Source organism: Lagopus muta, chromosome 3, assembly GCF_023343835.1.
Source record: "Lagopus muta isolate bLagMut1 chromosome 3, bLagMut1 primary, whole genome shotgun sequence".
In the NCBI taxonomy this organism is placed as follows: Eukaryota; Metazoa; Chordata; class Aves; order Galliformes; family Phasianidae; genus Lagopus; species Lagopus muta.
The window spans coordinates 40,409,700-40,428,680 of NC_064435.1; the positions used below are offsets into that span (position 1 = coordinate 40,409,700).

At 40.2% G+C, this 18,981-nt stretch overlaps 1 protein-coding gene across 10 annotated transcripts in view; it reads right to left on the reverse strand.

Annotated features, from left to right (window-relative positions):
• The window catches only part of SNTG1 (syntrophin gamma 1), a 325,126-nt gene extending 308,196 nt beyond the window's left edge, over window positions 1-16,930 (reverse strand). For 4 of the 10 annotated variants that reach the window (XM_048940578.1, XM_048940567.1, XM_048940577.1 and 1 more), the window contains exon 1: window positions 16,514-16,928. The gene's annotated coding sequence lies outside the window, so the exon portion shown is untranslated. Of the gene's footprint in view, window positions 1-16,027; window positions 16,045-16,509 lie in introns of those variants that run through there. The other 6 variants (XM_048940574.1, XM_048940573.1, XM_048940569.1 and 3 more) reach the window with 4 other exon arrangements.
• Window positions 16,931-18,981: the final 2,051 nt, after the last annotated feature.

The following is an 18,981-nucleotide window of genomic DNA, read 5'->3' on the forward strand; positions in this document are numbered from 1 at the left end:
CAGAACCTCTTAGCCCATTTGCTGAATGCTAGAATAATTTCCCCAGACTCTTAGCCATAACTTAAAAAGCAATCAGCTAAATTAATGGAAGCCTGCATCTCATATCCCCAACTACACTAATAAAATGCTTTCCCAATTGTATCACAATTACCAATTTAGACACAAAGCTTTAACTACAACCCATAATACATTTTCTATAAATACACAACTGTTTTATTCTATGAAATACAACATAGCATAAAAAAAAAAAAAACAAACAACAGTGTAACAGAAAATAAAAGGACATCGTGTAGTCATCATTATTGATTGTCTTTGAAAATGAAGTTTCTGGTTTTGTGCTGCCTGTATATGCCCACACAAAGATCAAGTCTGAGAACATACCTACATGTCTAAACAACTTCAAAAACAGCCATTAGTTTGCAGTCTCTCCCCAGTATTCAGCTTCAGTAAATTTGGACATAGAGGCAATAAAAGAACTGCAATGTTTTATGCAAACACATAACTGGCTAAGGTAGAGAATCCATTACTAATCCTGTTGGCAATTAGCTCATCCACCAGGGATGTGAGCTTTTATTCTTGATACATAATAACCTACCACCTCAAAATAAAGTGAAGACAAATGAAAACATTGCTTGCAGAATGAGTAACTGCTGTGGAAGAACTGAGGTACAACAGTGATGGGACCACAGAGCTATTACTCACCTAAATGTAATACAGGTGAGACTAACATGGGTTATCCCATTTAAATAGAAAACATCACACAATTCACAAAGCTGTGCCATCATACTGTATTGAAACATCAACTTCTTATTAACTAGAGTACAGATCTAAAGGTGAGGCAGTGTGAATATCAACTACAGTGGTTGACTACAGTTGATAACAAATCCACTGCGGGAGAAGCAACAGTGCTAAAATCTTGGCAGACACTGTATGCAAGGATGGCAAATGCTAAGTTGTAAGTTGTTTAATATCTCACATCAGTGACTAATGTACTTGCTGGCTGGTTTCCACTGCGGAACCAGTCAACAGGATCGCAATTGCCAGCTCCTCTCCCAGTTTTAAGTTGATAACTCCTATGCTGCTACTACAGCATTACTTATGCAGTGTCACTGACTTCTACACACACATGCCCAGTACATTAGAAGCCTTGCCAAGACATGAATACTTAGTGAGATGGTGTAGTCATCCTAGCCTCATTCTGGTTCTTATCAAAGCATCTGATTCTCACTAACAACTTCATTTCCATAAACTAGTAGCAATCTAACAATCCCTCAAAACATGATGCACCAGCAGGAGAAAAATAAAATTTAAAAAAAAAAAAAAAAAAAAAAAACACACTCCACCTAAAGCTGTAGTTATCAGTAAGGCAGAAATTCAGGAGTTCACACTGCATGAGGGTGCATGATCTGGAAGTCTGTGTTGGCCAACACAGAAGCCAGAGGCCTGGGCATGCAGAAGTCTGTCTGCAAAGAGGCTGAAGCCAGCGTTAGTACATTTTACAGCACTGTTAGCTGGCTTCACACTAGGCTACCTCTTCATTTCTACTTAAATTCCTCTTGTACTTCACAGTTTAAAACAGGAAAAATGTGACATCACATCAAATCAATTTTTTTCACATTAAGTCACAACTCTCAGAGTGCATGAAGAAGTTTACTATTCCAAATTTTTAAACACAAACAAATTGTAATTTATTTGGGGAATTTACAGCTCTCTAAATAAAGAGGTCCACCTTTTCTTTTTACAGTACTGTAACAGAAAACTAATGAAATTATTTAGCAGTTGAGGCTCTACTGACAGACAAAAAGATTGAAAGGAGATTCCTTAAATTGCTTATTAAAGTAAATGAATCCTAAGACCTCCAAACATTCTTCCTTACAGAGACTCCATTCAGACAGAGACTGGAAAATGAACAAAGATGGCTTAGTATCAAATTAAATTTATGTCAAGTAGTTTAGACAAACTCGTTTTAAGTGCACCTAGGAGTCCATTTATTTCACAGCTTCAGATAGCATTCTTCCAAAAGATACATCAGAGAAACAAAGTATCTTAAGTATACAGAACTCTGCTACTAGACCATACCAAATACTGAAGCCTAAAACGTGTATAAGTCAATACCTAACACATTACATGCCTCCCCTGTCTCTTAACTGATTGAAATAACCCTTTACGTAACCATTCCTTAATGAAATCTCCAAGTATCTACCCATGAGTTCACAAAGTATGAATTTAAGCTAAACAGGATAAATGAACCAGAAGAAATGTAAGCAACTTGTTCAAGCGTATACAGTGATCACAGCAAATCTTACTCAGAAGTTTGTTTCCTGTTGATATATTGCTCCACTCAACAGGCCTGATACTGCAAAACCGAAATATCAAGGCTTAAATTAAAACAATTTACAGTTTTCAAGCTCATTGAAACTTCAGCAACAAGAAAATCTTACACAAAACAGGTTGGGGGTAAAAACATCAACAAATTATAGATCAGACAATTCACTCAAAAACCATAACAGGACAATTTTGCTATTAGTTGTTCACATAGCCCCTAATTAGCCCCAAAATCCCACTCACTAACCCAACCTCCAAGCCCAGGTTCTCTTCAGTTAAAAAACTTTCACTGCTTCAGGGCAACCAAATTTTAGTTGGGCGGCAGCTGATGACAACATACCAGGATCCACATCTCCTTTTCAGGTTTCCCCAAACTCTACATCTTCACAGTCTTGATTCAAGAGAAACATTTCCTTTCACTCCTTCACTGTTTATTTTTTAATTCGCTATAAGAAATGGCATATATAGCAGTTAAACAAGTGTGTGTAATTTTTTTTTGTTAAAACAGTTCGTTTTTAAGTCCTTTTGCTTTATTTGAAAACTGAATGCAATTTCCTGTCTCTGAACCAGTGGAAACAGGTCCAAGAAAATTTAACATTAACCTCTGTCACGAATGTCAAACACTGAAGTCATCCATTAAAAAAAAAAAAAAAAAGAAATTTTATCAAGCTGAAAGTAAATTTCTAGGTAATCTGTCCTTGTATGCTATGCACTGCCTCAAGGCAGATGTCTAGAAATATTCACTTCAAGTAACTTCCAGAATTTCACTAAATGAATGGGATTAACTATAAATTAAATATGCATGTGTCACTATTACAAGAAACATTATTTTCACGCTTTATGATGGGATGTTTTAATACTAAAGAGCATACGTTAGGTAGATTCTATCATTGCAGTAAGAGGAGAAAAATAAGGAACAAAACTTCAGTCACTCAAAAATGAGATGCTGAGATCTCACCAAGTTATATTCAACTATTCAAAATGAACCACTGAACAAAATTTCTCATTTAGGCTAGAAATCAGCTCCAGATGAAAGTTAAGTCAGTCGACAATTGAAGGTTGCAAAAGTAGACATGCAAGTTTTAAGTAGGACATTTTTACTTTCATTTGAGACAGAAGTACGTTTTACGGAATTTCAAGGGAAGAAGCAGCAACTAAGATGGTAGTGGATGGGTGGCAGCAATGAAAATCTCAGTAAGCTGCTAAATACAGAACCTAACGAACAGCTTTACTAAGCAAAACCACTGTAAATAGAGTGCTTCAACTTGATGTGAGGAAGGAGAACCACAAGAGGCATGAGAAGAACAGAGTTAATGAAGTCAGAATAACAAGCCTGGAAGATGACCCTCAGCAGTGACTGTGAATAGGCTTGAGTACACAACATGCAAAAAAATCAACTGAGAGTCAATGCCAGCACTTGCACAGTACTATGCATGTAATCTAAGAGAAGCCCCAGGAACATCCAGTTAAGTAATGCGGCCATTGTGGAGATCAAAAATGGGTTTAGTACAGATTTCCATATTCCAGTACTACCTGGGTTGATAAAGGTACCCAATATATCACATTTAATGCAAACACATAGATGTATATCTATTACAAATGCATGTATGCACACACATTAGAAACATACAGGCAAATCATAATATAAATACTGAAAAAAAGTGTTATTCTTCAAAAAAAACTAATAACTTGAGTGTTGGTCACGTTTAATGTTATCATCCCTTTGAGAAAACAAAATTGGCTGAAAAGTAGAAATTCAACAGCCTGACAATTTAAGAGTAATATATATACAATTAAGGCAGTTATTCTATGTATAGATGTATCTTTAACCCATCACAGAAACAAACATTACACTTCTAGTTTTAAGGACAAGTTGCCAACAGTCTTTTTAATCGAAGTTGCTTTCACTTCTATCATGATGGCACCTTGTACCTCATTAAAAGATGTGCCATCTGCGCTCACTGCTTTCCATGTGAACAATAAAGAAACATTCTCCACTTCAAGCACTTAGTATTTCTTCTTCAAATTAATTTTATACCTCTGTTATAATCCTAACATTGCTGTTATAGGATTTTTACGCTGAAGATAAAGGAACTCTCAGAAATATTCAAGACTAACTGCATGCTCTCCTGTAAGCAGCTACTATCAGCCAAGCGGAGAGCCAGAAAGAATTGCCTGCTAACTGCAAACATGGGAGCTGAAGGTTTGTTAGAACACAACATCTAACACGGAAGGTAATCACAGAATCATAAAGTGGCTTGAAGTTGGAAGGGATCTTACAAATCAAGCACCAACCTCCTACTGCAGGCAGGGCTGCCACCCACCAGATCCAGCTACCCAGGGTCCCCTCCAACCTGGCCATGAAAACCTCCACGGACAGGGCATCCACAGCTTCTACAGGCAGCTTGTGCCAGAGCCTCATCACCCTCTGGTAAGAAGAAACACAGCATCAATCATAGCTGTGTGAGAAAACAGAACTGTATCTGCTCCCTGCAAGGCAGCAAGAGGGTTTTTGCTACAAGCAACTATCTGCAGCACTTTCACTGACACCTAAGAGGAAATACCATATCTTTGTAAATAACAAGGATGTCACTACAGAAATCTCTGGTATGCATCATCTACTTTCTTTTAACAGGAGCTCCCCAGCAAAGCCCCAGACAGCAGGTGGCTACTCAGATGGAAGGGACTGCCAGATAAATCGCTTCACACTTCAGAAGCTGCCTAATACGTATCCGTAAATCAAAGACTTCTCAGAATGACGAAGACTGAGCTTGCTTAGAAGAATATCCTCTCGATGACTGAGGAAGACAGAACTGACTCAGTCACAAGTCACGCCTTCTTCTGACAAAACATCTGCATTCTCCTTCTAAGCAAGTGCATGAAGGCTGAGATGAAAATTATCCCAAGAACTTCAACTTCTGTATATGCAGAGCAGCATACAGTCTCTTTACAGAAACTACAGAGCCTTCTGATTAGGAGAAGCAGCATGCTTTAATTTAACATATCTGCTGAATGTAGAGCAACAAGTTTACCACTTAAAAATGCCTTTATATTTCATAACTCATAACAGCCTTCATTTTCATCAAATAAGAAGGATGTTTACTGGAACTCAGACTCAGGCATAAGAGCTAATTCTCTTTTCATTTCTTGACTCTTAGAGAACACTGCAGAAATAACGCAATATACATAGATTAAAAATAAGAATCGTTATTTACTTAAAATATGAATTTTCACAGTCTGGGAAGTAGAATCATAAGAAACCACCAAAAGAGAAAAGCATTACTGGAGCTGAGAGGAAGACAAATATTTGGTCAGTTGCCTATTCACAATCAGTTCTAAAAAGATATCACTAGAGACAGCGTCATATGGCATTACTATGAGTATTTAAATACTACATCCAGAGATTGCAGGCCAAGAGTTTAAATTTATTCTGAGGTATTGATGTACAGGAATAGTAGTGGGACAAATAAGAAGGCAACTATCCCTTCTAAATTAGCTTTATTCGGTACATCATGGAGTGACTTTTCTGTGTATTAGTGAATAAGAACTTGGCTATGCCAGACCCCCCATTCAGCCCACAGCTGTGCTGATTTCACCTACAGTAATTATAAGTTATTTCTTCACTGATTTTTTGCTTTCCTTTATTTTACAATTTTAAACAATACACCGCCTTGGTCACATCATCTGGATGCAGACTCTACAGCAACCCACATCCAACCCAAATCGAAGGGTGCACAGGTAGGCATTATTAGTTTATTGCGTTATTCCCGAAGTACAGCATCTTGCAGGTGTGCTCCCTGGATTTGTTTGCATAGTCAAAAACACACACAAAGGTCAAACGCTGCCCCTAACTTGCAACCTCAAAGTGCCCTAGCACTGTGTGTAAGAGCTTTGTGGAAGAGACCATAATTTTGTTGACTAACATTTCTCTATGCTATTTAAAAGCATACTTTCCATTGTTTCTCACATTTTTTAAATACAAGAGCATATTCCAGTCAGATAACTTAAAAAAAAACATCTTTTTAGTAAAAGACTACTTACATAATTGTACCACCTTCTTAAATTAACAAAATGCTTTTATGAATAAACAGATGGGTGTTTGGGACAAAGCCACAAGTTTCAAATGCACACGGGGTTTACGCATAAATACAGACTACTACAGCAAGTGCATATTTTAAAGGACTACCTTTTCCTGCAATGTCATCCCCAGCTATTTACATGCTGTAAAAACTGCAAAAAATAACAGTTATTGTAACTGCAAAACTTAAAAGTACAGTATGGATGGGTTTTGGTTTTTGTTTTCTCGCTTTTTAAATGCCTGTAGAGAAATTAAATACTTTAGAAAATTAATAATTAGAAAAATCTAAAATATATTTCACCATCCAGAGAAGATAGTTCTGGTGACATAAAATGAAGAATGCATGTTAATCTTGTGCATCACTTCACGACTGGAGTAATATTGACACCTGATCCACCAAAGCAGCCTTCTCATCTACAGTGTCAAAAGTAGAAGCTGCATTTAAAAAGTCCACAATCATAATTTCACACTTTTACAGTTGCCTTTAAAGGTGGTTCCAGCCATTTGTTCCAGTCATGCATGCTAAATATAAAGGCACCTAGACAATTTTTTTGAAGAAAATCAGAATTGCGAAATGTGATCCTTAACTCTATTTAGCGCCAATGAACTATTGCAGAGTCCATCGTAAAAATAGGCATATGCCCAAAGCCCAATTTATCTTGAGCCAGATACACACGTATATAAATGTATGACAGGGCAAAAAGGAAAAGAAATCCTGATGATTTCTATGTCTCTCCTACCGTGAAACAACCTCAGGGCATTATAAATTTTCATTTTGCTTCTAGTGCATGACGAGGTCAATCTCAGACAGCCTTAAGAACCAGAGCATGCCAACTACATCCTCAAATGGACCCACAGGAGCTCTCTAAGGATGCAAATGAATTCCTGCAAATGAGGTCTTGCTTTAAAAATGGGAAACTCATGGGACTTTCAGAGAACAGTGGCACAGCTACAGAGTTTCCTAGATATTTCTCAGATGGACAGAGAACACACTTCCAACAAACCTCTTCCACACAAGTAGCAGGTCCATATTTCAAGGACATATTTCAATTATTGAACAAGTGTAATCACGAGAAGCACAACTTTCCCCTCAAGAGCCCCAGCAGCAGCTCTCTCACTAAACATCTTGCTTCTGTTCTTACAATTCTTTGTTTGCTTTGTATAAAAACCTCAGCTTTTCTCCTTATCCTCTTTTCAAGGGTCACATATATCTTCTCTCCATCACAGCATAAAGAATTGAAACAGTGCGCCTACTGCATTTTTCTCCATCTTTCTTACAGTCCGCTCAGATATTTACTACTCCAGTTACTGACAGTCTGGGGCTTACAGTCCTGTGGCCACTGAAGAACTGTACAGAAGGCTTACTGCTGCACAAGCATGGTGGTCAGTCCTACTATGCAGTAGTTAACAGGGAAAGTGTTTTGTCATTTTAGACTCCTGTGAATAAAAGGTGGGGGAAAAAAAAATCTATAGTGAAAAGTATCAAAGTTCCCTATCTGTACCCTTAAATGCCCGCTATCATTCCTATCATGATAATGAACAACTACGTGGCAGCTTTACTAGCCCATTACAACACTTAGAATGGTTGTCATTCTATCTGCTGAATAGTCATTACTAATGCCCTTTGTAACATCAGAAGTAATTAAAAGTTTCTGCTGCGTTTGGGTAAAGTTTTGTTTATGTACAGAAATGCTATACTTGAATTGTTTCCCGTAAGAAAGAAGTAGAGGAAATAAGTATATAGATTCTTTTAGAATTTTAGAATTGAAATTTGGAGAATACTTCCTGGCCACTGATGTCACCATAGTACGGACAACTAGGGTGAGTAATTTGCATTAAAGATATTATTTCTCCCTGCACAAACATTATAACCTCTAAGGTCAGCAGCTGTATCACACCTCATTCTCCTAAGAAATCACATATAGATACATTCACCTGCATAAAAGGGTAAGTTCCCATGATTTCCTATGATAACAAGTTACTATACCCCTTCTGTACTACTGGGCATATGCTGAGCCTGTGGGTATTTCTCATGCAACACTTCACATGAGGTTTTAAACTTTCCCTATCGTTTGTCACAAGGAAACAAACCCAATTCTTCTCTGCTATATTTTTTTCTTTAGGAAAGGCAACCATCATGTCTCTTCACAATGTTAAGAATGTAAACAACTTATGTTGATGAACACCGGACAAGGCCATCAAAAGGCACTCCTAGTAGGAGCTGTACCAAGCTACAACTTCCCCAAACTTATTCTCACAGACCTAAGAGCTTCTCAGCTGTTTATCCATGATCAGTCCAGTCAGAACATCCACCTACAGAGAATCAGACTGTCTTGAAACCACTGGATTCACGAGGCTGAAATAAACAACTAATAAAAAAATGTTGTATGAGCTCCTATTTCACCCCAGAAGTACTCAGCTGCCGCAGGAACCCAACAGCAGCTGAACACCACACGGCCATTCACTCACCGCCCCAAAGAGGGACGGGAGAGAGAACTGGAGACAGAACAGAACTGGCAGGCTCAAACAAAAGCTATTTACTAAGCCAAGAGTAAAACGGAAACAAAAATGCAATAGTACAACCAGAAGGACTCACCGCGCTGACCAGCGCACAGCACCCCCAAGCAACAATCCAGTTCCGTCTCACTCCCCGCAGCTTCACACCCCTCTGTGCAGTGCCACGCGGCTCGGAACGACCCCAGCCTCATTCCAGCACCTGCGCTGGCCCCACCTCGCCCCTGCTCCCACCATCATGGCGGCAGCTGTGCCACAGGGCAGCCCAGCCCCAGGCAGGCTCCCATCATTCAGCAACGACCAGCGCTTCAGCCTGCTCTTAACGGTGTCTCAGCTGAAACTAGTACATACCCACATCCCGTAGATTATTCCAAACACCTCAGGCACCATATCTGGCAGCTGAAGGACTGGAGATTCAGGTCTTTGCCAGATGGACTTTTATGGAACAGAATGTTCTCCCCCTCCACTGGCTATTCCATCTCACTAGATCAGATTCCCTTTAAAAAAGTATTCATGGATGGGATCCTTTGATATTTAAATCATTTCCTGAGTTTTACCTCCATCACCCCCATCCTTTTCAATCAGGAATCTGAGGACTGCATACAGAATCTCAGAATCACAGAATGGCCAGAGTTGGAAGGGATCTCAAGGACGGTGAACCTTAAACCCCTTTGCCACAGGCAGGGCCACCAACCTCCACATGTAATACTGGACCAGGCTGCCCAGGGTCCCCTCCAACCCAGCCTTGAACAACTCCAGGGATGGGGCATCCACAACCTCTCTAGCATACATATCTCTGACAGACTTCTTCTATAACTAAACGTATCTGCCAATCTCCATGTTAGTATCTTGCTGTACAGAATTTCCCATCTTATTTATGGTAAAAGCACAAAACAGTTCTACATCAATTATTTTAAGTTTATGACGTTTGGTACATTAGCAGCTTTCTCTAGAAAATGCAGAAGCAACAGAACAAGGCTGGACCAGGAAGCATATTTTGTTCCCGCAAATCTCATGTAATAAGGTCTACAGCATCATAGACCCTCCTCCAAAACTCATTTTTAAGGTATTCCAACTACACCCCTAAGTCATTATTTCCTTAGGGATGGGAGAGACAGGAAGGAGTGGGACAGGACAGAAGAGTTCAGAATGAAACCTGAAAATAAACTTAAAAGAGAAGTAATCTTAAAATAAAATAAAAAATAATAAAACAAAATAAATCTGTATACAATGTACAGATTTTAGAGAAATAAGATTCCCATCTACTTTGTACAGATGCTGGATTATGTCTTTGGAATTTCCCAAAGAGAACCATCTCCAGCATTTCTTGTTTTCCCATTTCCTAAAATGCTTTCCCAAAAAAAAAAAAAAAAAAAAAAAAAAAAGCACCAAACGTCTGCTGAAGTTAGACAACTGCAGCTAATTGTGAAGAACCATTATAAAAGTCAAAATAAAATCAGATTTCACAAAAATCTACAGAATCTTGGACTTGAAATAACAATGAACTGGATGCAAATTATACTATATGAGGTTAATAAATAATGCAGCACATTAACCATTTCTAATATCGGGAAAAAATATTTTAACTGCATTATGAAGATGTTAAAAAAAAATTAAGAGGTACATGAAAGAGCACGTTGTGTAAGCACCATGATAAATGGGAATACCTAATCACCACTAACAACTGGATTTCTCCATTAATCAAAGGATGCAGTGAATGAAGTCTCAGAAAAATAAACCTTTCCCTGGAGGGGGGAGGAACACAAGACCGCAAGAAAATCTTGCAAAAAAAATATAGCTATATAAATGGTGTTGGGAACATGGTAATACAACACAAAGAATGTATAATCACTGATCAGTGAGATCAGTGATTATCAGTGATCCTCTCAGGAGAGAAAGCTATATATTCAAATACAGTAAAAACGGAAGTTGCTTCATAAAACAGATTCATAACATGAAATTTAGATAAACTTAATTAAGACATCCCGAGCAAATAGACTAGACAACCTCTTAATTACTTAAAACAGTAACTTGTGAAAAGAAGCATGTTACAAGCCTTTACTGCAGATGCTTAAGAATTAACTAGCTAAAAGACTAATGGCATGGTGTATTTGTATATTCAGTCATTAAGGAATGTTTTTCCTAATTTCAGTGATTAAAAGAAAAATGAAAGGTGATCATCTTCAGGTGCTGTCATATTTCTATTTACATTTTCTATATATTTTGCTTAGAAATGTCTACCAGTAAGCTTTTTCAAGAAAAAATAACATAAATAAATAAATAAATAAATTTCATGTATGTCACTGTATTTTACTGAGACATTGCTTCAGCTGAAAAGGCAGTGCAGTAGTTATTTTTGCACTTATATTAATAGAGATGTTTAGTTTGCCAACAGGGGAACCCTGCTATTAACTGCACCTCTGACAGCAGCCAATCATGCCATATTCATAGCGCATTAACGACTCCAGTTTCTTGGAACTACAGCACCACTTTGCTTTTAAATCCATTCCTTCTCATTATTAAACCCTAAGACTGAATTTGAAAAGAGTTCATTCTATGTTACCCTCTGTGTTCATAAAGTTGTTTCATAAAAAAAAAAAGAAAAAGAAGGAATTAGAATGAGGACACTTCAGTTTTTAAAACCCATAGGCCTGACACTGATTGCTATTCATAAATCTATCCCCAGTGAAGAGCTCTGTGCAGGCATTGGAATGTATTTTACTACATGACAACAAGTGCTGTGCATTGATTGACTCTCTATATATTGCCTCATAAACACTTGCCACTTAATAACTGGTTAAAACAGGTGTACTTTTAAAACAGCTTTTTGTGAATTCTGCCACATTTAGGAACATTCAGCTGTAATATCAACTGATAATGCATACAGGCAGACAGCTGTGTGTGATGAAATCTGGAGCTGCAACACAAACATAGGGCCATTGATTTTCATAGCCTTTTTCACTCAAAAAAAAAATCTGATTAATGTACATCAGTTCTCAAAGTCTGTTTATAATATATATGAAATGATAAGGGAGAGAGAAGAGATGCAAACATAATTCTAATTGCTTTACTTCTTTAGAGGTCAAAAGCAAGCCAAGAAAATCAATCTCCATTTGTGTAGCAGAAGCTGAAACATACAGTTCATTATTCACAACTATTAAAATAGTCAATCAAAACATTTTGCCATGTAGATGACTAGAAAAAGCTATCACATATTTTTGAATGATGATATATTTCAAAACAGCAAAGCATTTCACAAAAAGAATTTCAGAAACAATTATGCAATTAAGAATCTATATTTTTATAGTAAGGCAAGTGATAACGGCTATATGATGGATGAATATCAAGCTCTGATAACAGTTCCAAGAACGTGGTATTAGTCCTGTTGAAATCACTGAGCATTTTACACTAAGTTCAGTAAAAATATCAAAATGATATTTATACTAAAGAAAGAATCAGAAGGCAGGACAAGACCCTAGCATTTGTACAGGATGATGTGAATATCTCTGTAATCTCTGACAGAAAGAGAAACAAATGTTGCCGATGACTTTCCCATTCTTACTTTTCATCAGATCCGGCAAGGAACACTCAAACCTAAGAACAAGTAGCAAATACATCATAGCAAAATAAATAAATAGATAAATAAATAAATAAGAAGACAAAGAAAATAAATAAATAAATAAATCCAGTAATTTTGAGATTAGACCTAGATTATAACTACCCACAGAATTGTGAGTTGACAACAATCAGTTGAGTACATGGTGATTGAAACTGGAAACTCCTTCACAGCCCTAACCTCAACCACATCTCACACAAGAATTTCAGTGGCCACTAAAATATACTGCAAGCACCAGTGTCAGAGATGAGCTCTACCTCATCCACCTGTTCCAACCTGGGAAGATCCAAATCCATTCTGAGGGCAAAAATATTTACTTTAATAAATTGAAGAGAGAAAGTCCTCATGAAAAAAATCAGCCCTTAGCTCCTGCTCCTTTAGATTCATTACACATCTCTGTGCCACCCCTTTTGGCCAGCTTCAGCTAATTACTGAAGATAAAGCTCACAACTGCAAATGACAGCAACAACCATATCAGAAGTGCACAATGAAGGAAAGCTTTGCTTCCCTATTACGTATCTCCTCTTCTTCATAATGAATAGGTATATCACCTGCTACATCAGCCTCTGAAGATGGACAGGTGTTTCCCTTTAGAAAATGACTGCATGTGCAAATTTCACTAACAGTGCCTCCACTGCATTCCCTGGTGTAGATTAGAGCAGTATATTTGAGGTGTAATCTGTTCTTTTTTCCTTAATGTGCGCTTTGTCTTTCTGATCTGCGACAGGAATACAGAAAAATCAGGTTAGCCTCAGTGGCAAAAAGGCTTTGGGACTTCTCCAGTTGTGGCAGGTGAAACTCAAGGTAAATACAGAAGGTTATCTGCGTTGTCATGCTGAGCCAATGTCACAGCAGCCTGTCAGAGGAACATGTTGATGCAGCAGACTTAAATTGGGATTCAACCCACCCACATTCAATTCTCATGCTGGAAACCTGAACTGAGAGCACAGCCATGAGAAGGGCCATGAAAGACTGCATGCTAAACCCATCTGACATTTTTTGCTACAACTCCTTACCTTTTTAACAATGCATGCAAGCAAAGCTGGCAATGACTACTGGTAAGGAATACTGGCAACGTTTGTGGTGGCTCAGGCACAAGGACCAGTGCTAAGTTACAAGCATGAAAAAATGGTGCTTATCTGAGAAATCCAGAGTGAAGAACTCAGAACAGACTACAGTTGTTTTATGAATATATATATATATATATATATATATATAGATAGATAGATTGAAATAACATACTCTTCTGGGTTGGACTGACAAGCAAAACCTTATTGAACTGTTGATAATGTTTAATTTTGCTTACAGGGCTTTCTGTCAGTTGATGCAAGTTATGCCTGACAAGCCAAACAGCACATCTGAGCAAATACAGGGGGAAAAAAATAAAAATTTAAAAAAAAAAAAAAAAAAAAAAAAAAAAAATCAGGAAGGAAATGTAGTATCTTACCCTGAAATCTCTGAATCAAGTCAATACCTTCTCTATTAAAAGGATTTGCATAGTATTAAAATAAAAATGCCTGCCATAAAGTTGAATGCACTGTACTTTGGAAATCTCTAATTGAAAAAGGTACAAGCAAACTGTGATACAGCACATTAGAGAGAATGCTTGAATAGCATTACAGTAAATGGTACAACAGACATTCTCTAGTTTTTAAAATTAAGAACTACACATAATTTAAACTTAACTACAAGTATGTGGAAAAGTTTCAAATCAAAGATTAAGAAAATATCTGAAGATAAAGGGTTTTGATCAGTATCTTAGTAGTCATTGCTTTGTAATTTTATCCTTGAAGACCTCGTGTCTTACCTTCCCCCTTTCAAGTTCCTAACAGAAAAAGAAAGGTTTCTTTTTTTTACTAGATTCTGTGAAAACTTGGTTCTTTGGCCATGTAACAGAATAATAATTTCTCTATAAATGAAAGTCTAGAGCAGCATGTTCTTTAATTCAGTGACGAGGACCTTCATTAGATTATCTCATAGCAATTGGACAAGATACTGCAAAAGCCAAACGATACATCATTAAATTATGTTTTCTTTCTCTTGAGGCAAAGAGCGAGTACAGCGTTTGATTAATTTGAAAAACCAAAAAGAAAATAAAAGTTCCGTAATTTGTATCAGAAGAGGCAAAGCTGACACTATTTTTAAAACCCATTTATAGAATCAACTATAAGCAGTTAATTATATTAATTGTGTAAATCGCCACTGTAATACATAGCCCAAATTAATTCAAATCAGTGCATGCTTCACTGTTTCATGATCTCCCTTGCACATGCTTAGTGAAAGCCTGCCACTCTGCAACAGAGGAAGGAATTGCTACAACAAAACCAGAGATGCACTTTGTTTAAAATTGTACTTTGTTGATATGACACAGAAGCTGTTTAAAGTAATGGATTGATTCGTGTCCCAATATTTTTCAATAGTTATTCTAATTGTGTTTCATAGTACCTTCAGGCAGTCAGAAATACAAACCACAAGAAAGCTCTCCTGAAATTGCACTGAAACAAATGACATTCCCCTTTGCCTGCTTATCCACAGGGAGCTCCATCCACTGTTACAGGAAAGGCTTACTTTATCTTTCTGCTATAAGCTTGAGTTAGTTACGTGTCCACAGTACTGGCAAGTCAACAGCTTTTAATGCAGTTAGCATCACATCTATGTAAAAACATCTGTTGTAGCCCATTAGAAGATCTGTTCCTGTCAGCAAATCAACGTGCCTTAACCTGAAGAGCTCAGAGATTGTCCCCAAACATCTTTTGCGAGAGGTCTCCCTCATTAGAAAAAGAAATATCCCAGACTCCTCAGATGTTCACACATGCTGACATTTCTGCACGAGCTTCCAAGACTGTAACTTATACTTTCATCCCTGTAAGTGAGCTATTTCCCCGAGCCTGTACACACACCATGCCCAGTGCCTCTCTACCGTCTTCAACTTGGCGCTGCCAGAGCTCTTAGTGAAGTGTCAGAGCTGAACTATAAATCTGTGTAACTGCTTTTATTCTGCGATGCTCCCATGTTCAAACACAACATACATCAAGGTCACTGTACACGATTGTAGTTTTCAGGCTCAGAAAGAAGTTGCTAAGAAAATCAATAGCAGCAAACTTAATTAAACACAGTCTGAAGTTCGGTGTGCTCCCAAACTGGCATAGAAAACATGTCTCTAGACCCTGCATTTCAGAGGCAGGTGCTTTGTAGATAGGGGAATGAGGGCTGTTAGCTTATACACTATCTGTGCTGAACCGTGAACAGGAGGGTTCATCCTCTGCAGCGTGACAGGTCTGTTCAGAGCTCTTTGAGGTTTTAGCAGGAGATTATATACTCATGGGCCTGCTCCTGTGGAGTTCCTCAGGGGCAGAATCAGCCTCCTGCCTACTGCCCACGTCCTGCATCCTGAGCACATCACGGTCAACTTTCTGTTTCATGGCATTACCAAGTATGATAATAGGTAGCCACAGGTAAAAGCAAACAAACAAACAAGATCGAGTAAACCATACCTTACAGCAAAAGCACCTCAAAGGAAATCTCCAGGTAGGACACCAGAAAGTTAAAGGCATCAAAATCAAAACTCCAGCTTCACTAGCTTAAACCCTGGCAGGATCTGAAATGCTCATACGCAGCCCTGCTGCTGCCAGAAAACAATTAAGAGTCTCCTACAATAGAGTTACAGCCCAGCACAAAGAAAAAGACATTTCACACCAATTCCTGTAAGTCACCATTTGTTGCAGCTACACGCGGGCACCCCGCACGCAGTTCTCCCCCAGTGCCACTGCGCAGCGCGTACCGTTGGGATGCGGGACCGCGCTCCCCTGCAGCCCAGCCCAGCCCGCACCTACCCGCCGAGAGACTGAACTCCAAACGCGGCGCAGGCAACCAACAGCTGCAAGAAGCAGTCACTCGAGATGCAGGGAAAAGCCAGGGAAAATAAATAAATAAGCAAATAAAATACAAACATCAAAGAAAGAAAAGGAGCGCTTACTTGCCTGTACACGACCGCCGGGCGACCTCCTCTCAGCTGGTGAAACGGGGTGCCGCCACTCGTCCTCCTCGGACCGCTCCGTGCTATTTCCAAAATATTTCCCCCGGGCGCCGGCACATCTCCGGGCTCACTCGGAGTGCGCAGAGAGCCCGTCCGCCTCGCCCCCGAGCCCGGTGCCCATGGTGCCAGCCGCAGCCCCGGCCACTCGCGCCCCTTCCCTCCGGCGCTCCCTGGGGGGCTAACACAGCATCGCACCGAGCTGCCGCCGCCGGCTCCAACTCCGCCGCCGAGCCGAGGGGCAACGAGGGGCTCCCCGCGCCCTTCCCGGAGACGGAGCGGGGGCGCCGGGCGGGGGAGTGCAGGGAGGCAGCGCCGCCCCTCCGCGGCGGCGAGCGGCCAGGCGAGGCGAAGCGAGGAGAGGCGAGGCGGCGCGCCGCCGCCACCGCGGCCGCAGCCCGCCGCGGCGATGCCGGCCCCGCCCGGGACCCCCGCCCGCAGCTCCCGGGGCGCTTTGTGACGCCGCCCCACCTCTGTGACGCGCGGCCCTCCCCCGGGCCGGCCCCCCTGGTAGAGCTGGAGCTGCCGGGACGCGTGGAAGCCGCGCGCAGTGCTCGGAGAGAGGGTGCTGCCCACCTCCCGCCTGCCCGCTTCAAACTTCCCGTGCAGTTTCTCCTAAGCAGGTACAGAGCGCCCGCTTGCCGGAGAGAATACACATCGATCCCCATCTCAGTGTTGTGCTGGGTTTATGAATCTCACAGAGTCGCAGTCGGCCCGGCGACATCCCCGCTCACCGGAGTCAGCCTCTGCCTCACGGCCCCCGCATAGAGCTCAACGCGGGGCGGCTGCCGCACACGCTCCCGGGGCGGAGGCGGCACAAATAAACCCTGGAAGAGAGACACGGAACCCGGGGGAAGCTGCCTCTGCGTGCTGGCTGCGGGCGCGGGGGAGGAATCGCGGCGCCGCCCCTCCGCGGTTTGGAGCCTAGGCGGCCGTCGGGGGTCTCTGCCAGGCGGGGTGGTGAGGGCAGCTGTGGCCATATCCGCGTCCACGTGTTGAGCTGTAGCCGAGAGGAGGGTGGTCAAAATTTGAAGCCGGGTAAACGGAGCTTAAGCGTAGTTTTCCCGCAGCTGATCTGCTCGCCCTTTTCGACTCAGCTTGTTTCTTAGGCACTGTGAAATCAAAAGTAATTCCTTTAGGAATCTTGTGGTGGTCTTTTTGCACAGAGCTGGTGCGAATAAAAATGTTTGTGTTCCTTATGAATCGCTTTTGTAAATATTAACTTCAATAAAGTGCAGTGAGCCATTGAGGGGGAAAAGGATTTTAAAAGCTTCGTGCAGGATACATGCAGATAATAGAGTTGCTCTGAAGAATGTAGTTAAGTGTTGACTTGATAAATGCATGAGAATATGCAGTGATAGGTTTCATGCCTAATTGAACAGATTTGTACTTCAGTTCTCATCTAGAGATACAGATCCTTATTTTTCCTCTTTCTTAATACTGATTGATGTTAACAGAGTTCTTGATAGCTAGGAGCCAACCAAGTTATCTGCCCTACTGTGGCTCTGCTGAAAGATTGAGTGGTGTGAACTGACAGTTCTCCTGACAAGACTGGAAAGAAATGACTACAACAATACATATATTAGAGCTGGGATAATTTAAACACATGTCTTAGAATTGAAATAACTGAAATGTAATTGATTGAAAACTCTTCCATGCCAAACACAGAAGCAGAACTGTAACCCTCTGCTCACACACTGTGGAGATGATCAGAACAGCACAGTGCTTAAGCCAAGTGAATGTTAACTAATAGAACCAGTCCCACGCTCAATTTCCAATTCCTTCTTCCTGAAGACCCATCTCTTGTCTATGTCACAATGGAGAGTAAGATAGTCTTTGTAAGCAAGAAAGATCCATTTTTACAAGAGAACGGTGTTAAAATTGTCATCGCCAAGATCTTTCAAATTCTTCCTATGTTTATTAGAGCACATATGTGCCAGTTATAACTTTTTGCAGTTGGTATGTGCTAAAGATGAACTCTAACAAACCACATGAACAGTGGGCATTTTTTAATCATTGTAAAGCTGATGGCACGTGATTGTATGAAATATGTGTGGCTGTCAGTTTTACACAAGATTAAAAAGTTAGGTTTGTATTGCATTGTTGCTTCAGGCAGTGCAAACACAAGGCAGAATACTTACATCAGCAGAAAGCATATTTCAGGACAAGAGCATGATTGAACATTAAAAATCAGAGTGGGTGAGCCAGAATTGCTTTTGTGTCATCTGGGTGATTTTCATTAAGAAGTGTTGGATAACAAGCTGGTAGTGGGCTGCCATCTGTGGTAGATTCTGCAGCATGAGCAAACTGACACCACTCAAGTTCCTAACATGGATGGAGTGACAAAAGAGAAGTAGTGTTAAAAGATGGAGTGGGGGTTAAGCATGAAGCTGAGAGGAGGGTGGTCAAAATTTG